Genomic DNA, 23978 nt, shown 5'->3' with positions numbered 1-23978 from the left:
TACTGCTTCTGTAATGAATTATCACAAACTTTGCAGCTTGAAACAACCCAAATTTATTCTCTTGCAGTCTGTAGGCCAAAGGTCTGGTCCCAGAGAGGCTTGGCTGTTTCCTTTGCTTCAAGTTGCACAAGGCTGAAATTAAAGTCAGCAGGCCTGTGTTCCCACCTGGAGGCTCTGGGGTTGGAATCTGTTCCCAGGCTTATTTGCATTGTTGGTAGAATTCAGTTCCACGCTGTGGTAGGACTGAGGTCCCTATTTCCTTCTGATTGTCAGCTGAAAGCTGGCCTCATCTGGAGGCCTCCTTCTAGTCCTTGCTCATAGCCCTGCATCTCAGAACAAGTGATGATGCCTTGAATTCTTCTCGTGCTGTGATGATTCTGTTCTGTCTTTTCCTGCCACAATTTTCTGACACGGTCTTTTGCCTTCCTATTCTAATTTTAAGGTTTGGGCCAATTTGGACATTCTAGGAAAATCTCCCTATTTTAAGGTTCATAATCTTAATAATATCTTCAAAGTTCCCTTTGCCATGTAACACAATATATTCATACGTTCTAGGGAGTAAGGTGTGGATATCTTAGAGGATGGACACTATTCTGCTACCACAGAAATAAGTTGTAATTGTTTTTATTATAGGTTCTATTTCTCTGACGTTTTTGAAAGAAGTCACTGCATATTTTTGGATCTTTATTTCCCTTGGGGGCCTTTTTGCTTTCTGAGGACTTGGGTCTTTTCCTTTGCCAGATTCTTAAGCTTCATTCACGCTTTCTAATCAGGCGATAACTAAACATCTTCTCCTTTACACATCCTCTCTTTAAGAGCAACTAGACTGGAGTCCATCTCCTTTTTCCATTTATATACTTTCAGTCTGATCTCCAAAATCTCATCCTTTTCTCCTAGGTCAATCTCTTGCTTGCTTCTTGCCTTTCTTCATTGTTCTTTTATTATTATCCTTCTGTATAAACATATTTTTTTTGTACAGCTAATTCAATCTATTCTTTTTTGAGCAAGTAAGATCTCTAGAGACAGATTGTTCTAGGAACAACGGTTCTTTTAAGTTGCCTACATAGCTGTTGTATTTCCAATAATTTTGCTGATATATATATATATATATACACACACATATATTTTTTCAACTGAAGAAGATGGCATATTTCCTATATAATGTCTCATAGTTATGGATTATAAAGTTAATAAATTAGATCCAATTTAAAACTATTATTGTGTGTGTGTGTGTGTGTGTGTGTGTGTGTGTGTATGTGTGTGTGGTGACTTCTAGTCTGTTGACAACCTCAATGAACAAGAGAATTTAGCCTGGGTAGCTTGGTTGGTTAAGCATCTGCCTTCAGGTCAGGTCATGATCCCACGGTCCTAGGATTGAGCACCATGTCCAGCTCTCTGCTCAGTGGAGAGCCTGCTTCTGCCTCTGCCTGCTGCTCCTCCTGTTTCTGAGCACACACACACACACACTCTCTCTCTCTCTCTCAATCTTTCTCTGACAAATAAATAAGTAAAATATGTTTTTTTTAAAAAAGGATATAGCCTTTCACCTGTGGGTAAAGCTACTATAAGCTGCTGGGACATTACAGTGTCAGAATCCCACTTAACTCTTTCTAAACTCTTAAACTTTAGAGCCACCTAACCTGGTCACACCAGAAACCTCAACATTGAAGTGCTATTTTGGTCTTCCTATGATAGTCCATCCTTGTTCCTATTTCTCAAGGTTTCTTGTGTTTTATTCTATTGATGAATTAGCAAATATTTATTATTGTATTATCTTTCTGAATCCAGAGCTAACTGAGGCATAGACTAGGGAGCAGACAGAAGTGAAGATATCAGCTTCATAACAGGTGAAAACTGGATTGAAGATTGTAGTGTAGATGTACTGTCATAATGAGTTTCTTAACACATCACTCCTGACTTAACCATTCAGGAAGTGATGGATCTAGACAACAGTAACTTAGCACGATGGGTTTCCTATAGGGCTGAGAGCATCCCAGCGTGTTTTCTCTCTATTGAGAATTGGTAGAATTGGTAGAGATTTGGTAGAATTCTTATTGGTCGGAAGGTTTAAAGGAGGAAAACTGAACATGCTAAGTCAAGCAAACTCATTTCTTTCCCCAGATGCATTAATTAGTTACATCATTCCTCTTTTTATGGGGAGAAGGAGTGAGTGATGAGGGAGTTGAGAGACTCAGGAAAATATTAGATGAGAGGAATAAGGTTTCCCCCTCTCCTCACCAATTTATAGGGGTGTGTTTATCATATTCCACCCCCCAACCATATAAGTCAGTGAAAGTTGATATAATATCTTGTGTAGTTAACTATTAGGTTGAATTTGCTCCTGTTTGTCTAAAGATGTCCCACTGGATCTCTTCGCAGGTGAATGCTGTCCTTTGCGTTTATAGACTATTATGTTCTTAGAGACAAGGCCTCTGGGTTCAGAGATGGAGAACAATGTGTGTGAAAGGGGTAATGTGCCTTAACAAATGTTAAGGAACAAATGTTCCTTCTCTGACTCATTTTCTGATTCCCTCTTTCTTTTTCTCATTGGGTCAGGCATAAAATCTCTACTACCCTGCCCAGGGGCATAATTTATCTAAAATACCTCCATTGGGCTGTGATTATTTAATTGGACTCACTTGATTTGGCCTGTTCTATTTTTGCCTGTATTTTGCACAAAGAAAAGTGGGAACTACCTGACTTTTGTCAGCATCATCATCATTTCATAACAAAAACCAAAACTGAAATAATCTAAAACTACAGTACCTCTCAATTTTGACTCATGGAACCTGATGGTTTCAATTTTGACACATGGAACCTGATGGTGTAAAGAAAAGCATCGTATATACAGATATCCCTCACTATTCAGATCTCATTATCCAAACATCTGCTCTATATTCCTGCAAAATTGTACCCATACTTCATTCTTTGAGCTGAAAGCCTGCTATGATGAATATATTTGTGCACCAGCAAAATCATTTTAATTGGACAGGACTCAGGGAGAGAAGATGTAAAACATGCTACATCTATCTAGCTGTTCTCCCAACAAGATCTTAACATGTGTACTTGTGTTGTCCCACGCGTTTGCACTATTGCTAGTAACTTTATTACTTTTTCCCCTGTGAGTTCAGCCTTTACAGTCATTGCTGCTGTAAAGTGCCTGTAAGTACAACTAACGTGGGGTTTAAATTAGATACCAAGTGTTAATTTTATTTGAAGTCAGAGGGATGGTTCGTTAGCATTTGAAATACTCCAATCAGTGGTACACTCAGACAAGCAGTTAGTTAGCATTTGAAAGAATCTAATTAGGAGACCATTTTCCTGAGACACCTGCTTCTAGGACTCTCACTATCTAGATCTTGATCACTACGAGTAGGTGTCCTAATTATAACTTATGCAACATTGAGATGAGTTTTCATTGGTGAAATGAGAATGTTTAAGATATATGGGCTGGTTTAAAATATTGCATAGGTACCTGTGACTTACATCAAGAGAGACAGAATTTCCCAATCCCATCTTGTTTCATTTATTCTCAGAATTTCCCATGAACCAGGCAGCCTAGACTAGTGGTTCTTGATTAGGGGGCAAGTTTGCGATTTGGCAATGTCAACATTTTTGATCTTCTCAACTGGGAAAAGGGGCTGCTACTGACATCTAGTGGGTAGATGCCAGGGATGTTGCTGAAAATTCCACAATGCACAGAAACTTCCCACCCCTTACCTCCTCCCCCTCAACAAAGAATTATTGGCCCAAAATATTAGTAATGTCAACATTAGAAATCATAGCTTACATTCTTCAGAGTGCTGCCCTAGGTCTATCTATTTCTTTCTTTGGGTATCTATTAACTGAGGAGTCTGTCTTTTGCTTCTAGCTAGAAATTTAGTTGACACCTGCTACTAAAATATTGATGCAATTCCCTCCAGTAAACATTTCATGGAAGGTGCTAGTTGGAGTTCCTGTGAGGTCAGAGAACTGGAACTTAACTATTTCTGTGCCTGCTTGGTAATATGTGTTTGATTGTGTTGTAGGATTTAGTCTGAGACTTACTCTCATTGTAATAGAACACCTGATGTGTTAAGAGATCCTCAGAACATAGACCTGCAGTTTTTACCTCCCTCTCAGCATTAATACTAATTATATTTATCAAAATAGCCTAATAATTGTGCATACCTAATTTTGCTTAGGTTAGTTCCCAAAGGACAAGATATCGCTTCAACCTTCTGTGACCTTTACTACCCAGGATCTTGAGGAGCCTTTTTTTTTTTTTTAAAGTTAACATGTAATGTATTATTTGCCCCAGGGATACAGGTCTGTGAATCATCAGGCTTACACACTTCACAACTTTGAGGAGATTTTAACATGCTTAAATATTTGTGCATACACTGAGTAGTTCCTATTGAGCTTCTTTTTTGTACCAGACATTGTTATAGTTCCTATGGATGTAATGGTAAGCAAAATAGACATAGTAATTGCTTTCCTGTGGATTATATTAGAAATATGTCTGAGTTCCAATTGGGAACATAGTGAAATTAGCCTTTTGCTAATAGGCAAGTTATTTCCAAAGCAAAATGGAAGAGTGAGGATCCCATGCTATTGTCAATTTTTCCAACATAAATTCTACTCCCAGAACAAAGTTTTCCCTAAATTTTGGTGAAAACCTTTGGTTATAAAATATCTGAGTGGGAGACAAGCCATGAGAGATTCTGGACTCTGGGAACCAAACTGAGGGTGACAGAAGAGAGGGAGGTGAAGGAATACGGTAACTGGGTAAAGAGTATTAAGGAGGGCACATGTGATTGTGAGCACTGTTTGTCTTATGCAACTAATGAATCATTGAACACTACATCAAAAACTAATGATGTGCTATATGCTGGCTAATTGAACATAATAATAAAAAAATTTAAAAATATCTGAGCTAATGACTCATAAGTTAGAGAATCTATAGGTAAAAGAGCTGGAAATCATTGGTACATGAGATAGAAAATGCAACAAAATATTTAATAAAGTCTCTTGATTCTCCTCTTGCTTCAATTTCACTTCTACAAACCACCATTATAGTGTTTTCAAAGTCCATCACATTAATGCGCACTTCTGTCTCCCCACCTATATTTTGAACTGTTTCAAGGTGGGAATGGCCCACTTCCAGTACTTAGAGGGAGTTATGTTTAAAAGGTGAATGAATAAACTGATATCATCACTTATTCCTACATCCAGAAAAGGTACATATCATTTGTACTTATGATTTCTACAGATTGTCTAACATTCAGAAGAAATGGATGAGTGTTAGTTGTAGAAATTTCAAATGGAGAAAACAAATAGGCAATATAATGGTTGACCTTGAGAAAGACTAGCTGATTGTTGGGCAAGAGGACTTGCAGGTGTCATTTATTATCTTGATAAGTATGTAATCCTAAATCTGGTATAGTTAACTCTGAGAGTGGATGTGCTAGCCACTGCTGCGATGAATTTCCATTAACCAGACTCATGAGACTAGTGTATTGCATACATAGTTAATAGTTATAGCATACAATATTGTTAGTGTAACAATATTCACAAAAGTATTGGCATGATCAGAGTATTGACCATAGGCACATCCATTTGGAATCAGAATCAGAGGAGTGAAAGTTAGATGCAAATTTTTTTTAGTCTGATGTATCCATCTTCCTTAAAGGGAGTCATGGGACTGTAGTACTATAAATGTAATTGGTTAGAATGCTTTCTTCCTTGGATGAAGCTTGGCTGGGCACCCCAGTTTCTGCTCTTCCAATTTTCGTTTTTAAGAATTTCATTTCAGAACACTCCTGCTTTTCCATATTCTCTACCAATTTATGATGGAAACTTTCTTTGTTTAAGGGTTATTATATTCACTCAGATTGAATTTTATCTTTTTTGCCAGGAATCTCTGCATTCATGCATTATTTATTGACTCTAAATCTCAGTGGAGATTGTCACACTGTAGCTTCTATGAATTATGACATAAACCATAATATCCTCCCTTTTTCTCTCCCTTCTTCATGTCTGCCTTCCTTCATCACCTCCTCCCTCCTCCCTTCCTTCTTTTCTTCATTTCCCTCCTCTTTCTCTTATTTTTGTATTTTTCTTCATGTTTCTCTTCTTATTTATTTATTTATTTTAAAGATTTTATTTATTTATTTGACAGAGATCACAAGTGGGCAGAGGCAGGCAGAGAGAATGGAGGAAGCAGGCTCCCTGCCGAGCAGAGAGCTGGATGCGGGGCTCAATCTTAGGACCCTGGGATCAAGACCTGAGCCGAATGCAGAGGCTTAACTTTCTGAGCCACCCAGGTGCCCCCATTTTTCTCTTTTTAAAAATAAAGTCTAATCTTGCTAAATTAAAAAAAATTATAATTGTGACTGAAGATCATTTAAATTTACTATATTAAATTGTAACTTAACTTTCGATGAATACTGTTGAAAATTTAAATAATGTTATGAACAAAGAATTAAGTTCTAATCTTCCTCTGGTAGGTTTTATAATCTTTACTAGATATTTAGATATAACCACTTAGAAAGGATGCAATCCTTTCTAAAACCTAGACAACAGATAATATCATAAAAGGATCCCATGGTTGTTCATTTTTAGGGACTCTGCTGTGATATTTAAATTCATTTCATAAAAGAAAACTAGACAGAAATAAGTGTTTCAGGGAAGGTCAGGTTTCTAGCACTTGAAAGGCTTTCTAAACATTTAGAATGAAAAAAGTAAGAGAAAGAATTTATGGGAAATTAAAACTCCAGGAAGATTTTTTACCTGTGAGAGAAAAATCAATAGACAAGAATTGATTTGAAGTGTGGTACAGTTCAAAGGTAGAGGTCACTGACCCACTTCTCTAGAAGTAAAGGTGGTTCCTTAAAGAACTGGGTGAAATGTTCATCCCTGCTATATTTTTCTCAGAGCTTTCTTTCCCTTGTTTTATGCTGTAGTAAACACAGGATAAGGAAGAAATGAATTCAAACTTACTTACTTGCAAATAGACATATTCTACAAAGCCTTGTGTAAGAATACTAAATAGCAAAGCAACCCTACCATTTTTCATCCTTCAAATTTCAAACTAATTCTACCAAAACCAGATTCTGTTAAAACACAGTCACTGTTTGGTAAAAAATAAAAATAAATAAATAAAATAAATTCTTTCACTATGCTTAGCATTCATTTGACTTTATGTGACTCAGATATTATTCTAAGTCACATCAAGATGTTTTCTCATGCTAAATGTCTTTTTTAGTTGTGTGGTGTATTGAATAAACACCACTTGCCTATTTAATGTTTTTAATTCACACAAAGAACCAAATCTAGTGCTTATGTAATAAATATATTAGACATTCAATTTAAAAAAGTCTTTATGATTTGGAAATTCCCAACTGAATTCTAGACAAATTTAAAGCCTCAAGCCATGGAGAGGGGCAAGTCAGAAGGCTTTGTCTAAACCTGACATGCCATTTATTTGCTTTTTCCTTAGTTTTGTATATAGATGGCAAGTTAACTATGCACTTGCCTTATCTTCTTAAAATTTCTTTTTGAGCATTAATTTAATTAGTACACAGAAAAGTTGATACTCTGATTACAATCACATGCAGTATCTTTAGAATTTAGAGTTATTTGGGGTGCTTGGGTTGTTATTTGGTACAGTCAATTGAGTGTCTTTGCTCAGGTCATGATCTGAGGGTCCTGAATAGAGCCCCATGTCGGGCTCCCTGCAGGGAACCTTCTTCTCCCTCTCCCCCATGCTCATGTTCTCTCTCTTGCTATCTTGCTCTCTCTCAAATAAATAAAATCTATTAAAAAAAAAGGAATTTAGGGGCACCTGAGTGGCTCAGTGGGTTAAGCCTCTGCCTTCGGCTTGGGTCATGATCTCAAGGTCCTGGGATCCAGCCCCGCATCAGGCTCTCTCTGTTCAGTGTGGAGCCTGCTTCCCTCCTCTCTCTGTCTCTGCCTCTCTGCCTACTTGTGATCTCTCTCTCTGTCAGATAAGTGGATGAAATCTTTAAAAAAAAAAAAAGGAATTTAGAGTTATTTTTATAATAGTGAAAAATTTAGGATAGCTTTAGCTTAAATTACAGAGATAATTTCACATTTTTAAAAAGATTTTATTTATTTATTTGACAGAGAGAGATCACAAGTAGGCAGAGAGGCAGGTAGAGAGAGAGGGGGAAGCAGGCTCCCCATTGAGTGGAGAGCCTGAATGTGGAGCACGATCCCAGGCCCCTGAGACCATGACCTGAGCTGAAGGCAGAGGCTTAACCCTCTGGGCCACCCAGGTGCTCCAATTTCACATTTTTTAATAGATAGACTGGGAAGATAGATGGTTTGTTTTGTTCCTGATAAAAGAGTAAAGGACTTGGAGCAGTTTTGGGCTGGTGTACATGTACTCAAGACTGATTTAAATTGGAAGGACATTTATCTGAAGTTACAAAAGTCAGCCAGTCAGAGTCACTGCCCTGAAGAGCAAGAGCATAGCTCACCCCGTCCTTAGGATAAGGTCAAAACTCCTTTAAATGAAATATAAGACCTCATACTACTTGGTCCTTGCTTACAGTTCTCAATACCTCAGTAATGCTGACCTGCTTTCTCAACTACATGCTTTCACATCATTGTTCTCTTCACCTAGAACACTCTGTCCTTTTTAAAATTTTCACTGAACTAATTTCCATGTATCAGCTTAAGTACCTCTTTCTTTGTGAAAAGCTGGACTCCCCCAACCTCCATCCTGGCCAACTTGGTCAGGTGCCTTAGTAATATTTTCTTTTCTTTTCTTTTTTCTTTTCCTCCCTCCATCCCTTTGTCTGTCTGTCTGCCTTCCTTCCTTCCTTCCTTCCTTCCTTTCTTTCTTTCTTTTTGGCTGGGTACAGTATACTTTACTGATGGGACATGACAACGTAGGACTCCCGAAGCCCCTCCCATTTTTCAGGGGGTCTGGGGTGGAAATGGTGGAGGTTAGGAGATTCTGTGTTTTGGGGATAAGTTGGAGCAGGCACTCCCCAGCAGCTGAGGGCTTCTCTCTTCCTCTTGCTCTCACTGGGATTGGTGGTCTAAGGGGCTCTTACTCCTTGGAGGCCATGTGGACCATTAGGCCCACCATCCAGTTGCTGTAGCCAAATTCATTGTCATACAAGGAAATGAGCTTGACAAAGTGGTCACTGAGAGCAATGCCAGACCTGGCATTGAAGGTGGGAGAGTGGGTGTCACTGTTAACATTGCAGGAGACAACTTGGTCCTCAGTATACCCCAGGATGTATTTGAGGGGGTCCTTTTTGTCTGCTTCACCACCTTCTTCATGTCATTGTATTTGGAAGCTTTGTACAGGTCAGATCCTGTGTGTGTGGCAGGTCAGATCCATTACAGACATGTTGCAGGTGGAGACATGGAAGGCCATGCCAGTGAGCTTCCCATTCAGCTCAGGGATGACCTTGCCTACAGCCTTGGCAGTGCCAAGAAGAAGTAGGGATAATGTTCTGGGAAGCTCCTTGACTGTCATGCCACAGCTTCCCACAACTCTGTCCATGTTCTTCTGGGTGGCAGTGATGGCATGGACAGGGGTTCTGAGTCCTTCCATGATGCCAAAGTTGTCATGGATGACCATGGCCAGAGGATCCAAGCAGTTGGTGGTACAGGAGGAATTGCTGACAGTCTTGAGGGAGCTGTCATACTTCTCATGGTTTATATGTATCAGGAACATGGGGGCATCAGCAGAAGGAGCAGAGATGATGACCCTCTTGGCCCCAACCTTCAGATGAGCCCCAGCCTTCTCCATGGTGGTGAAGACTTCAGTGGACTCTATAACATATTCAGCACCAGCATTATCCCCCGTTTGATGTTCATGGGATCTTGCTCCTAGAAGACGGAGATGAACTTTCCATTGTTGACAAGTTTCCTGTTCTCATCCTTGACTATTCTATGGAATTTGCCATGGGTGGAATCATACAGGACCATGTAGCTGAGGTCAATGAAAGGGTCATTGATGGTGACAAGATCTACTTTGCCAGAGTTAAAAGCAGTCCTGGTAACCAGGTGACCAATATGGCCAAACCTATTCACTCTGACCTTCCCATTGTGTCTTGGGGATGCCGCTGTCACAGCACCAGAAGATGCAGCTGTCTGTCGAAAGGGAGGAGCAGAGAAGCAATATTTTGTTCTTTATGCTCCAGTAGCACTTTGTTCCTACCTCTGTGATAATATTTTATTTTATTTTTTAAGGTTTTATTTATTTATTTATTTATTTGACAGACAGAGATCACAGGTAGGCTGACAGTCAGGCAGAGAGAGAGAGGGAAGCAGGCTCCCTGCTGAACAGAGAGCCCAATACAGGGCTCAATCTCAGGACCCTGGGATCATGACTTGACCTGAAGGCAGAGGCTTTAACCCACTGAGCCACCCAGGCGCCCCGTGTGATAATATTTTATATACTAAATTGTAATTGACAGTTTACTTGTTCATACTTATAACTAGACTCAGGATAGGAGAGGGCAAATACTACATCCGTCTTAACAGTTGTAGTTCAATACTTGACACAAAGCATGCATCTGATAGACTTTTATTGAATGGATCAATGCATAAATAAGTAAATGTTAATGTGAACCAGTGGTTTTCAAATAGGGATGATTGACTTTGCCTACCAGTGAATATCTGGCAGTATCTGGAGACATTTTGATTGATAAGATTTGGGATGAGTGGTGTTAGGAGACCTAGTGGGTATAAGCCAGAGATGCTGCTAAAAATTGTATAGTGCAGGAGGGTTGGTGCCCCCATAACCAAGGGTTATGTGATTCAAAATATCAATAGTGTCAAGACTGAGAAACTCTGGTGTAAATAACACTGTATTTATTTGTAACAGGTTATACTTTCCCCTAAATTATCTTTAGGGGAAAGTAGTGGGAAAAAATGAGTAGCAAAATGTAAATAACTGGGATATTTGGAAGCAGTTCAAAGTGAGGTCCAAGGATAGTGGTTCAGAGCCAAGGTCATGGAGAGCAATGGAAGCCAGTCTTCTGGTGTTACTGGTGTGTAGTGTGTGGTGGATGAGCAAAGGAGGTCAAAATGCTCACGTTTAGATGTGCTCCCCAGTGTATGTATAATTCTCTTCTTATTCCCTCCAGTTATTGCTCTTTTGTGTTACCTTAAGTTCTTTCTACTTTCCATAAAATAATTGCCACTCAGTTGTGGAGTTTATAAAATATATATTGTCTTTAAACATTCTAGATTTTTATACTGAGGAGGAAAACTGAAAGTGAATAGATCATAATTTGTGGGAGAAAGATGCACAGAGAACCTGAAGTGATTTCAACAGAGGGCTAAAGAAAACATTGTCTTTCTGCCTGTCTTCTTAGAAACAGGGACACATTATTTCATACAATCTGTATAGCATCTTTCTTTGATCATGTTTTATTTATTGTTAAGCATAGTTAGACCATTGTTTCTATATATATCTGAAATATATTTAAATTTAAATAAAACTGGTCTTCAAAATCATATACAGTATAAAAAATGGAACCAATTAAGAAATAAGAAAATGTTTGGAGTATTAGGTAAGGACAAATGATATTTAACTGGATCTGTAATTTATGGTCTATCATTCTGATTAATAACCAGATGTACTGTATCTATGGAAACAAAGAGAAAAATGATTTCTGCTTCCAACAAGTGTACGAAGATGAGAAATATTGTGCTTCTTTGAATAATCAGCACAGATGTTGCTCTCCTTGTTAACCTTGTGTTATTATCTATTTTACCATGACAAAAGCTAAGTCATGTGGGTGGAAATCAAAAGGTGTAAGATTAAGAAAATGGATGAATGTTGCCTTAAAGAAAGTTATATGTTATCAACTAATATGGAATTCTGAATTGCTTTTTGAATTAGGAAATAAAAATGTTCAAACTTAAATGGTTTCTAAGTGAATTCTACAATTTGACTCATGTATATGACCACTATATCTAAGCTTTATAGGCAAATTTTAATGGAAAATTTCTAAGATTAAGAACATTGAAAAATAAAAATTAACCAGGGGCACCTAGGTGGCTCAGTTGGTTAAGTATCTGACTCTTGATTTTGGCTCAAGTCATGATAGTCATGATCATAGGGTTGTGAGATCAAGTCCTGTGTTGGGCTCTGTGCTTGGTGTAGAGCCTACTTAAGATTCTCTTTCTGTCTCTTTCTCTGCCTCTCCTCCTCCCCCTTTGCTCTCTTGCCCTCTCCCTCTCTCTTAAAAAAAAAAAAAGAATAAAAGTTAACCCAACAGGGAAGAGACTCCTAAACCACATTTCATAAACATAACACACGATTAATTTTTTTAAATTAAATTAAAAAATTTTTTTTACATTTCTTTTCAGTGTAACAGAATTCATTGTTTATGCACCACACCCAGTGCTCCATGCAATATGTGCCCTCCATAAAACCCACCACCAGGCTCCCCAACCTCCCACCCCCCCTCCCTTTCAAAACCCTCAGATTGTTTTTCAGAGTCCATAGTCTCTCACGGTTCATCTCCCCCTCCAATTTCCCTCAACGCCCTTCTCTCCATCTCCCCATGTTATTCGTTATGTTCCACAAATAAGTGAAACCATATGATAATTGACTCTCTCTGCCTGATTTATTTCACTCAGCATAATCTCTTCCAGTCCCATCCATGTTGATACAAAAGTTGGGTATTCATCCTTTCTGATGGAGGCAAAATACTCCAAAGTGTATATGGACCACATCTTCCTTATCCATTCGTCTGTTGAAGGGCATCTTGGTTCTTTCCACTTTTGGTGACTGTGGCCATTGCTGCTATGAGCATTGGGGTACAGATGGCCCTTCTTTTCACTACGTCTGTATCTTTGGGGTAAATACCCCGTAGTGCAATTGCAGGGTCATAGTGAAGCTCTACTTTTAATTTCTTAAGGAATCTCCACACTGTTCTCCAAATTGGCTGTACCAACTTGCATTTTTACCAACAGTGTAAGAGGGCTCCCCTTTCTCCACATCCTCTCCAACACATGTTGTTTCCTGTCTTGCTAATTTTGGCCATTCTAACTGGTGTAAAGTGGTATCTCAATGTGGTTTTAATTTGAATCTCCCTGATGGCTAGTGATGATGAACACTTTTTCATGTGTCTGATAGCCATTTGTATGTCTTCATTGGAGAAGTGTCTGTTCATGACTTCTGCCCATTTTTTGACATGGTTATCTTTTTTGTGTGTGTTGAGTTTAAGAAGTTCTTTATAGATTCTGGATATCAACCTTTGTCTGTACTGTCATTTGCAAATATCTTCTCCCATTCCATGGGTTGCCTCTTTGTTTTGTTGACTATTTCCTTTGCTGTGCAGAAGCTTTTGATCTTGATGAAGTCCCAAAAGTTCATTTTCACTTTTGTTTCCTTTGCCTTTGAAGACATATCTTGAAAGAAGTTGCTGTGGCTCATAGAGAAGAGGTTACTGCCTATGTTCTCGGCTATGAATCTGATGGATTGCTGTCTCACATTGAGGTCTTTTATCCATTTTTTTTTTTTTTTTTTTTTTTTTTTTTTTTTTTTTTTTTTTTTTTTTTTTTTTTTTTTTTTTTTTTTTTTTGAGTTTATCTTTGTGTACGGTGTAAGAGAATGGTTTTGTTTCTTTCTTCTATGTATAGCTGCCCAATTTTCCCAGCACCATTTATTGAAGAGACTGTCTTTTTTCCACTGTATATTTTTGCCTGCTTTGTCGAAGATTATTTGACTAGAGTTGAGGGTCCTCCGTATCCGGGCTCTCTACTCTGTTTCACTACACCATTAATTTTAAATGGGATGTCCTATTGGCCATGTTGATATGAATCTGGTTTTCATCAGGATAACTTATTGCTATGTAGCTTGACGAGATTTCTTGGAAGATATCATTACTTCCCAGGTGATTTTCACCAGATATTAAGGATTAAATGGGTTATATATAAGAGTTAGATCTGAAATGCAATTCCTATCACCGTCATATCCACCTCTTAAGTTAAAAGATTGTTGTATTATCTGTTTAAGTTTAAAAGTTTAGAATCTATTTTCTATAGTTTTTCAAAAAATTAAGTTGAATAGACCTCCCATCTATTTGATTTTGTTTTAAGTATTTTGTATTTTTATAGAACTAACTAAAAGGGCAAAGCCTTTCTCATTTCACCATTCCAAGTAGATTGAATCTGTTCTGTTTGTATAGTTAATGATTGGGCTAAGCTCTCCTCCTTGGCTCAAGAGGGTTTAAGAAACGTGTTCTCCTGGGTGAAAAGAGATGAGAACCAATACTTGGTGCAGCTAGACAGGTGGCTCAACCGGCTCCCTGCTAAAAGGTGGGCTGATACTACAACCACCAACAGGATACTGGCACAAGACTCCCATCCCTCTAGCTGGGCAGGGAAGTGCTGAGGGATGAGTTCACTTTGGAGAAGTCTGACTCCACCCTGGCACACCCTATTGATGTCCTTTTAGATGGTAAGCACTGCATAGCCACCTAACACATCAGTGGCTTAAGAAGGGTAAAAGCTACCGTTTTCCTCTCTAATACACATTTTTTTTCACACACAACTCACAATATCCCAGCTAAGAGAGTATTCTTAATTTCTTTTTAAAGACAAGGAAGCAATTTGCCCAAAGTCAAACAGATCATCAGTGGTGAAGCTACAATTCAAATGAAGTCCTCCAAATCTAACACTGCTGTATTCTCTTTGGCAACTCCTTCTGGCTCCTTGCAAGTTCTCTGAAGTTACCTTTCTAACTAAAAGAGAAAGTAGCAACAATCAACTTTCCATTCTGGATCACTTAACATCTTTGTTTTCTAATCAGGCAATCACATGTTAAAGGATTTAATGGTACTCAAGAATCTCTTACTTGGAATCTTAATCCAATTCTATTGTTAACGTTGAATCCTAAGCTTTAGATAATTTCAATTTTGACTTTTTCTGTAGACAAAAATCATCACCATAATCTGTTATCTTATATACGCATTTTGTGGAACACTTCATGGGTGATTTTTAAATGCCTGCTCTGAAACATTGCATGATGAAGGCAAATACCACCACTGATTGGGAACATAGCAGAGCAGGAATACATTACTAGTTTTTGATGTCATTAATGTCAAATTAAAATTGCAAGTTAAATAGGCAAAGAAGACTTTTCCTCAAGACTATGGTAATAAGGAAGAGAGTTTGAATTCAACTTCAATGAAACAGAAGGCTTGAGAATTTGTAAGAACTGGGATGGGGGCAGAAATCATATACCCACTGTATCTGTTAACTGGCCTAATCCAACGAAAAAGTAAACTTTCTCATATCTTCAAGACAGGAGGAAGTTTTACAACTTGGAGCAAGGCATCCCTTAAAGTTAGTTTCCAATTTTTCCACAGAGACTGGGAGACAGGAATGCTATCTTCCCTGACGAACACATCTGCATTATTACAAGCTATTCCTCTGCCAAGATGGCATCTTCTCATTTCTTTTGTCCATGTATTCAACTCATTCTTGATCATTCCTCAGTGTTCCAGACCCCTGCAAACTTTCCTATTTCTGTAGTACTTTCAATGTTATTTGAAAATTTCACTTTTACTATGTTATTATTTGGTGCTGCATCTGTCCCCTTTGTTAGACATGAGTTCTTTGGAGGCAGGAACTATATATTAATGACCAACTATATCTTACGTGGTAAAAAGAATGTAGCAGGCACTCAGTAGCTTTTCTCTAAATGATATAGACTAATTTTCATGTCATTTTTAAGAGAATATTCACATTTTCATGCCAACTGACATAACTTTGAAGATTCCTGCCTAGTTCTTTGTTTTATATTTTTGATTTTTAAAAAGTCCATCTAACTAGACAATTGGATCCTTGCCACTAGGAAAGCCTGCAGATTAAAATCTTGGGGTGTGAACTTTGGGTTTGAGTGGTAGGAACAATCGGGTAATTTGCTTTATTTACTATTAGGCTAAACAACTTAAAACTATTACATAAAAAACCTATTTGCTTTGATACATCATTCAATATTTCCTCATTGTCATTTCTGGTTTTACCTGGAGCAATTGAAGAGCTTGCTTTAAAATTATAGTTAGAAAATTTTAAGTACTGAGGGTTAGGATGTCAACATACATTTTTGAGTAACACAATTTAATCCATGAGGGATTTGGGGAGATATAGTGAAGCAATAAAATCATATTGCTTATAGTCAGCCATTAATGAAATAAAGTGCTGATGGCATCAGTAGGAATAAAAAGGTTTGCCAGACATTTCCTCATTACTTGCTCTTCTCATGGAATTAATGCCCAAAGTCATCTTCTTTTTATCTGAATTATACATTTATATCAATTTATTATAAAAATTTATATGAAAGTAATTAAAAACTCTTTCCAAATTTTAAAAAATTTCATTTGAATTCCACAGAGTTAACATTACAGTGTTATATTACTTTCAGGTATACAATATAGTGATTCAACAATTCTATGTATTACTCAGGGATTGTCATGAAAAGTGTATTCATAATCCCCTTTATCTTTTCCACCCATCCCCCAACCACCCTCCCTCTGGTAACCACTGGTTTGTTCTTTATAGTTAAGCATCTGTTTTTTTGTTTGCTTCTTTATCTTGGTTCATTTGTTTTGTTTTTTAAATTCCACATGAGTGAAATCACATCATATTTGTCTTTCTCTATTTCACTTAGCTTGATACCCTTTAAATTTATCCATGTTGCTGTAAACAGCAAGATTTTTTTTTTTATGGCTGAGCAATAGTCCAATGAATATATATCATTTCTTTTCATCTATTGATAGAAATCTGGATTCCTCCCATAAGTTGGCTGTTGTAAATAATGTTGCTATAGCTATAAGAGTACATATATCTTTTCGAATTAATGTTTCATATTCTTTGGTAAGTACTTAGTAGTGTGACTACTGGATCATGTGGAAATTCTATTTTTAAATTTTGAGGAACCTCCCTATTTTCCACAGTGTCTGTACCAGTTTGCATTCCCACCAACAGAGCATGAGGATTCCTTTCTCTCCACATCCTCACCAACACTTGTTTCTTGTGTTTTTTACTTTAGCCATTCTGACTGATGTGAGGTGATATCTCATCATGGTTTTGATTTGCATTTCTTTGATGATGAGTGATTTTTTTAATTGCTGATGTAATTGAAATGTTCAAGTCCCCTACTATTAGTGTATTACTATCAGTTACTTCTGTTGTGTTGCTAATAGCTCCTTCATATATTTGGATGCAGGTTAAGTGTCTAAATATTTACAACTGTTATATATTCTTGTTGGATTGTTCTCTCTCTCTCTCTTTTTCTTAAGATTTTATTTATTTATTTGGCAGACAGAGATCACAAGTAGGTAGAGAGGCAGGCAGAGAGAGAGGGGAAAGCAGGCTCCCTGCTGAGCAGAGAGCCCAATGCAGGACTCGATCCCAGGACCCCGGGATCATGACCCGAGCTGAAGGCAGAGGCCTCAACCCACGGAGCCACCCAGGCACCCCTGGATTGTTCTCTTTATGACTATGTAGTATGCTTCTTTGTCTCATTATAGTCTTTGTTTTAAAGTTTATTTCGTCTGATATAAGTATTTCTATTCCAGCTTTATTTTCACTTCTGTTTACATTATAAATGTTTTTCCATCCTTTCACTTTCAGTCTGCATGTGTCATTAGGTTGGAATCTTTTAGAGACAGTATATAGATAGGTCTTGCTTTTTTATTCTTTATGTCATCCCATGTCTTTTGGTTGGAGCATTTAGTCCAATTACATTCAAAGTAATTATTGATAGGTATGTATTTATTCCCATTTTGTTACTTATCTTGTGATTGTTTTTGAGTTCTTCTTTATTCCTTGCTTCTCTTGCTCTCATCCCTCATGGTTTGCTGGCTTTCTTTAGTGATATACTTGGATTCCTTTTGTTTATTTTTTGCATCTCTATTACCTGTTTTCTGATTTGTGGTTACCACTGGTTTATATACAACATCTTGTGCATACAACAGTCTATATTAATTGATGGTTAGGGCTAAAGTTTGCATCCATTACTTATTCCTCTCCCCATATTTTACATCCTTTTGTAAATACCTTGACTGATTTTTGTAGATATACTTAATGTTACTGTTTTTGTGCTTTTTACTTTTTTTACTCCCAATTATGGTCTTTCCTTTCCACTCAGAGTCCCTTTTAACATTTCTTATAGGGCTGGTTTAGTGGTCATGAATTTCTGTAACTTTTGTTTTTTTGGGGACACTCTATTTCACTTTTTATTCTGAATGATAGTTTTACTGGATAGAGTATTCTTGGTTGCAGGTTATTTTTCTTTCAGTACTTTGAATCTATCATGCCAGTGCATTCTGGTTTCTGCTAAAAAATCAGCTAATAGCCTTATGGGGTTTCCCTTGTATGTATTTTCTCTTACTGCTTTTACAATTCTCAATCACTACTTCTTGCCATTTGAATTACTATTTGTCTTGGTATGGACCTCCTTGGGTTGATTTTATTGGGTGCTCTCTGTGCCTTCTAGATCTAGATTTCCATGTACATCCCAAGATTCAGGAGATTTTCAGCTATTTTTTTTTCAATAAATGTTCTGCCCACTTTTCTCTCTCCTCCACTTCTGGGATCCTTATAATGCAAATGTAAGTATGCTTGATGGTGTTGCTGAAGTTCCCTTGTTCCTTTAATCTATTTTCATTTATTGTTTTTTTTTCTCTCTCCTGTTCAGCTTGATTATTTTCCATTATTTTCTCTTCCAGGTTGCTAATCCATTCTTCTGCTTCTTTTAGTCTATAATTTATTTCCTCTGTGTATTACTAACTTCAGTTATTGAGTTATTCAGCTTGATTAATTATTTTATGTCTCTTTGTTAAGGGTCTCAGTGAAGTCTTTCATAGTTCTCTTGCTGTGATTTTGTCCTGTTATTTCAGTTGGGACATATTCCTCTACCTCCTCATTTTGTCTCTCTGTGAATGTTTATATAAGTTAAGAAACTCAGGTATGTCTCCTTCTCTTGAAAGCTCTGGCCTTATGAGGAAGAAGTTCTATAGTGCCCTGCACAGTGCAATGTTACCTGTTCACCAGAGATTGGTGTTTCATGAGTGTGTCCTATATGTGTTGTAAGTGCCCTACTGTTGTGGTTCAGGTGTTTTTGCCTTCAGACCAGTTGTCTGAAATGGCTCTCTTTGTTTCTTGTGGGCAGGGTTTTGTCCCTGTGCTGTTACTGGGCCAGTATGGTACTGCCTTGGGCTTGAGTTGAGTCAGACCAGGCATTTGCCATAGATGCAGTAGCACCAAACTTCAGGTGCTTTCCTGGTGTTGTCCTTTGAGAAGCTTTCATTGGTGGGCAAGACCCACAGTCAGACTAGATGTCTGTCCCAACCCACTGCTGGGTCTGCAATCAGACTGGAATGTGTGATTATCTTCCCTTCTCCCTGGGTCAAGAGTCACTTTGGAGTGATGTTGGCCCCTGTTGACACTGCCAGGCTTGTGGCACTGTTTTGGAAGAGCTTCAGCCAAGGACATATCAAGGGGGCTGTAGGAGTCTGTAGGAAACACACGGCAAGACATATTGTGCCAGCAAGGTTCACAGGAGGGGACCTGCAGCCACCTGAGAAAATCCTAGGTGAGGGCTGCTGGATTGGAGGGAGTAGGTCCCTAGAAGAATGTATGGTTGGAGGCACACAATTAGGAAGCTAAGTAGAGAGTGTAGGTACTGCACTGGTTTCTGCAGGTGTCTGGGTATGTTGGCTGGGAAGCAGAGACAAGAAATAGCACCTGACATCTCTTTTGTTCTTGGAGAAGTCTCCCAAGTAATTCTGTCCCTCCAGCACATGCTCTGAGATTAGTAAATACATCTCCTTCCCATATACCCCAAATATTTTTCAAATTGCTGCTTCTATGCTTTATCTCAGTAGGGCTATTTGTTATGCTGCCTCCTTAAGGGCAGGGACTTGATTTTCTCTCACTCTCCTAGCTGTCCCAGAACTGAGTCTGCTGATTTGTTAAAGTTTTAGGTGTTAATACCCACTGATTACAAAAACTAACCAACTTAGGCCTTTCTGGTTTTTAAAGCCAAATGTTATGGGGATTAATCTTCCCCATGCCTAGGATACCTGGTTTAGGGGGTTGTTTCTTTCTTTTCTTTGTGCCCACCATGTCCTTCCTTTCTGTAGACAGTTGTATGTGTCAGTTTGGCTTTAGACGATGTCTCCGCCCTTCCTACCCTCTCCAGTGTGGCTCTTCTCTACATTTAGCTGTGGAGAGTTTGTTCTGCCTGTTTTGGAGTCATTTTTCCTAGATTGTTTACACTGATGTGGAGATTATCTAGTGGTAACAGTGGGACAAGGTGAGCTTAGGATCTTTCTACTCTGTCATCTTCCCAAGAAGTCTCTCATCTCAACTTTTTTGAATATACCATATGCTTGTATCCAGGTATGAAAGGAAACAGTCATCCTTTTCTTCTCACATTTGCTCTCCTTTCAGACTTAGGCCAGAATGACATTCTAAGTAACTATATACACTGACAGTCCTTACCTGACCTCCATGCTACTACTAACTATGTCACTTAAGGGACAATTAAAAATGTTTGTGATCCTTTGCAGAGGCATTTTCATTAGCTAAGTTACTGACTAATTTTTAGAAGTTTGTCTCCTTACTTCACTAAGATTTTTTTTTTTTTTTTTTCACTAAGCTCTCCTGGAGGGCAGTAACTCAATCCTATAGCAATGTGCCTAACTCATTTACTGAAAATTCATTATGTGTCTGGCACTATTCTAAGGGAATTCTATCTCATTTTACAGATGAGCCAATGAAAAAGCATTTATTAAATCCATAGTAGGATGCTTATTTTAATATACATTAGGTTCCCTGTTTCCCCCTTATATGCCAATCAAGTTAGGATTAAGTGTCCATGATCTCACAAAACAGTTTTCAGGTTATTTAGTTCATTCAAAGTAAACAAACAAATAAATAAAAATATTAAAATTAAAAAATTCCCTTTTTGTGATTAACTTTTAGGAAAAGGAAAGTGAATTAATTCCATTGCCTAGAATTTGATCTTAGCAATTGTACTTTGAGGTCTGAACAGAATTTTATGTTTCATTTTGTTTTTTATTATATACAACATTACAAAGTAGTACTTTGTTGATGCAAAAAATGGTAATAGGAGAGTTAAAGACACTGATCATATTTCCTTCAACTCTTCCTCCAGTCCTAAAATAACCCATGTTAACATGCCACTGTCTACACTTCCTTTCTGAGCTCACAATAAAAATAAATACAAATATATAATGTATAATATATATACAAATATATAATGTATATATTGTATTTGTATATATAATGTAAAATATATAAAAATATATAATGTATATATAAAAATATATACATTTGCATAATTTGCTGTTTTCCCTGAAAAGAAATATCATTTCTTTAATTATATACATAAAGATCTAATTTATTTTTAAAATTGCAGCATAATTTCTATTGTATAAATGCACAGATCAAGTGTTCCTTTATTGATGAGCATTAAGATTGTTTACAACCCCCCTGGTTTCTTTGTTGTAAATAATAAGCTTATGAAAAGTAAGCCTGCTGGTCAAAGTTCATGTATATTTTAAAATAGATCTTGTCAGATTCCAATATGCAAACTACACTCATTTAAACCTGTAAATGTAGACTTTTCTTTTTGAAATCAGACAGTATTGTCTTTTTGATATGTTGGAAGTGTTTAAGTCTCCTATAATCAGAATAAAATCATAAGAAGCTCAGATAAGCTTGACAGATATACAAACTATAAAAGAGGATCCTTAAACTTGCTTTCTCTTTTATTCCAAAGAACGGGCAGGGGTTCAGAAGAAAATCGATCCAGGTTATGCTTTGTTATGAGGGATTCATGACTTAGGTTAGCTTATGACCTTAGGCTCCTTCTAGATGGTTCAGAAAATTAGGCAAAAAAAAAAAAAAAAAGTTTTTTTCTTTTTTATGGTCTCTGTGCAAGATACTTTTATTTTAATTAAATTATTCCTCATTCTTATTTACTGAGAAGGTGAACATCAAACTCTCTAGCAATTCTGTAGATTGTTGAGTGTAATTTTGAGACTATCTTACACAATGGACCTGTTGTCATATTCAGACAATCCCTATCATAACGTTTGACCCCTTCAAGTCTTGTCTTAGTTATTCCACAAAATGACAGTACGCCAGACAAAATGACTATTTATCTTTTACTGATTCTAAGTACTTCCATGTCAAAGATAATACATGAGACATTTGGCTGTCCAAGCTCTACATTTGGGGAAGAGAGTCTCTTAATTTAACCAGACTCTATGTTAACTGACAAATCTGCACATTCAGGATGGGACAGAAAGTTTATTCTAATTAATTCTTAATTTTGTAACAACATAAATAACAGAACTCTTATTGCAGAATGGTGACACACAGAACTGAAGCTGAAACTCAGCTTCACCTTGTAGGAGTTGGTAGACTTGGCCAAGTTATTTGTTTCCCCCAAGATTTAGTTTATTCATGTATAAAATTTGGCTATAATACCAATCTTTCAGAGTGATATGAAAAATAAATCAGGTTGCAAAAAAAGAAAAGATAAACTATATCAAAATTAAAAACTTTAAACTTCATAGTCTATAGTGGGACAAAATAACCCATGGATGGGAGAAAATGTTGCAAATAATATACCTGATAGAAGATTAATAACCAGAATATATACAGAACACTTACAACACAACAATAAGACAGAAAACTCAATTAAAAATGAGAAAAGTACTTGAATAGAGAATTTTTCAAAGATATACAAATTACCAATCGACAGATGAAAAGATACTCAACAGCACTAATCACTACAGAAATTCAAACCCAAACCACAAGACAACTGATGTCGTCTCATACTCATTAGGATGGCTAGTATAAGAAAAAAAATCCATAGAATAAAAGATGTTGGTAAGAATATGGAAAAATTGGAATCCTTGTGTCTGATTGTGGGAATGTAAAATAGTGTATCTGTTATGAAAAAAAAAGTATGATAGTTCCTCAAAAAATGTAAATTAGAACTCTCATTGGATTCAGTAATTACACTGCTGGATATATATCCAAAAGCAGGATCCTGAAGAGATAATTTGTACACTCATACTTATAGTAGCATTATTCGTGGTTGCCGAAAGGCAAAAATAAGTATCCATCAATGGATGAATAGATAAATAAATAAAATTTGGGACACACACACACACACACACATACACACACACACACAGGAATATTATTCAGCTTTAAAAAAGAAGGAAATTTTGACCCATGCTACAATGTGGATGAATCTTAAGGATATTTCACCGAGTGAAATTAGTTGGTTACAAAAAGACAAATACTCTTATCATTCCACTTTATGAGTTATCTAGAGTAGTCAAATTCATACAAAAAGTAGAAAGGTGACTGTCAAGGGCTTGGGGAAAGGGAAAGGAAGAAGTTCTTGTTTAATAGGTATAGAGATTCAGTTTTGTTAAATGAAAAGAATTCTGTAGATGGATGGCGGTAATGGCAGCTTAGGAACATGAATGTACTTAATGCCACTGAACTGTACACATAACAATATTTAAGATAGCAAATTTTATATTATGTACATTTTACCACAATTTAAGAAAAGACTTTGTAAAAAGTATTTTACCACAATTTTTAAAAAATGAATAATGTATGTTCAGAAACTGGTATGGTTTCTAGTTACAGTAGGTGATCAGTAAATAGCTATTACTAACAACAGTGTTTATCTCACTGGGTTTCTACTTTTTTCTGGCTTCTTTTATCTGTAATTTATAAAAGACTTTCAAACATCCAGAAAAGGTGAAATAGCATAATAGGCACCTGTATATCCTTAACCAGGATTCAATGAAGTTAAATGGGAATGTGTTCCACTTACTTAAATAATACTATGCTAAGTCTGTTTTACAAGAAACTTTTTTGAAATACATTTTTAAAAAATTTTATTTATTTATTTGGCAGAGAGGTTGGGG

The 23978-nt window shown here is 37.0% G+C and overlaps 1 pseudogene; it reads right to left on the bottom strand.

The window, feature by feature from the left end:
* Positions 1 to 9061: 9061 nt before the first annotated feature.
* Positions 9062 to 23978, bottom strand: part of LOC132014491 (glyceraldehyde-3-phosphate dehydrogenase-like) — a 34905-nt pseudogene continuing 19988 nt past the window's right edge.

This window comes from Mustela nigripes, chromosome 3, assembly GCF_022355385.1.
Source record: "Mustela nigripes isolate SB6536 chromosome 3, MUSNIG.SB6536, whole genome shotgun sequence".
Lineage (NCBI taxonomy): Eukaryota > Metazoa > Chordata > Mammalia > Carnivora > Mustelidae > Mustela > Mustela nigripes.
The sequence above is the reverse complement of the archived record's forward strand: the minus strand, read 5'-3'. Positions and strand labels throughout refer to the sequence as shown.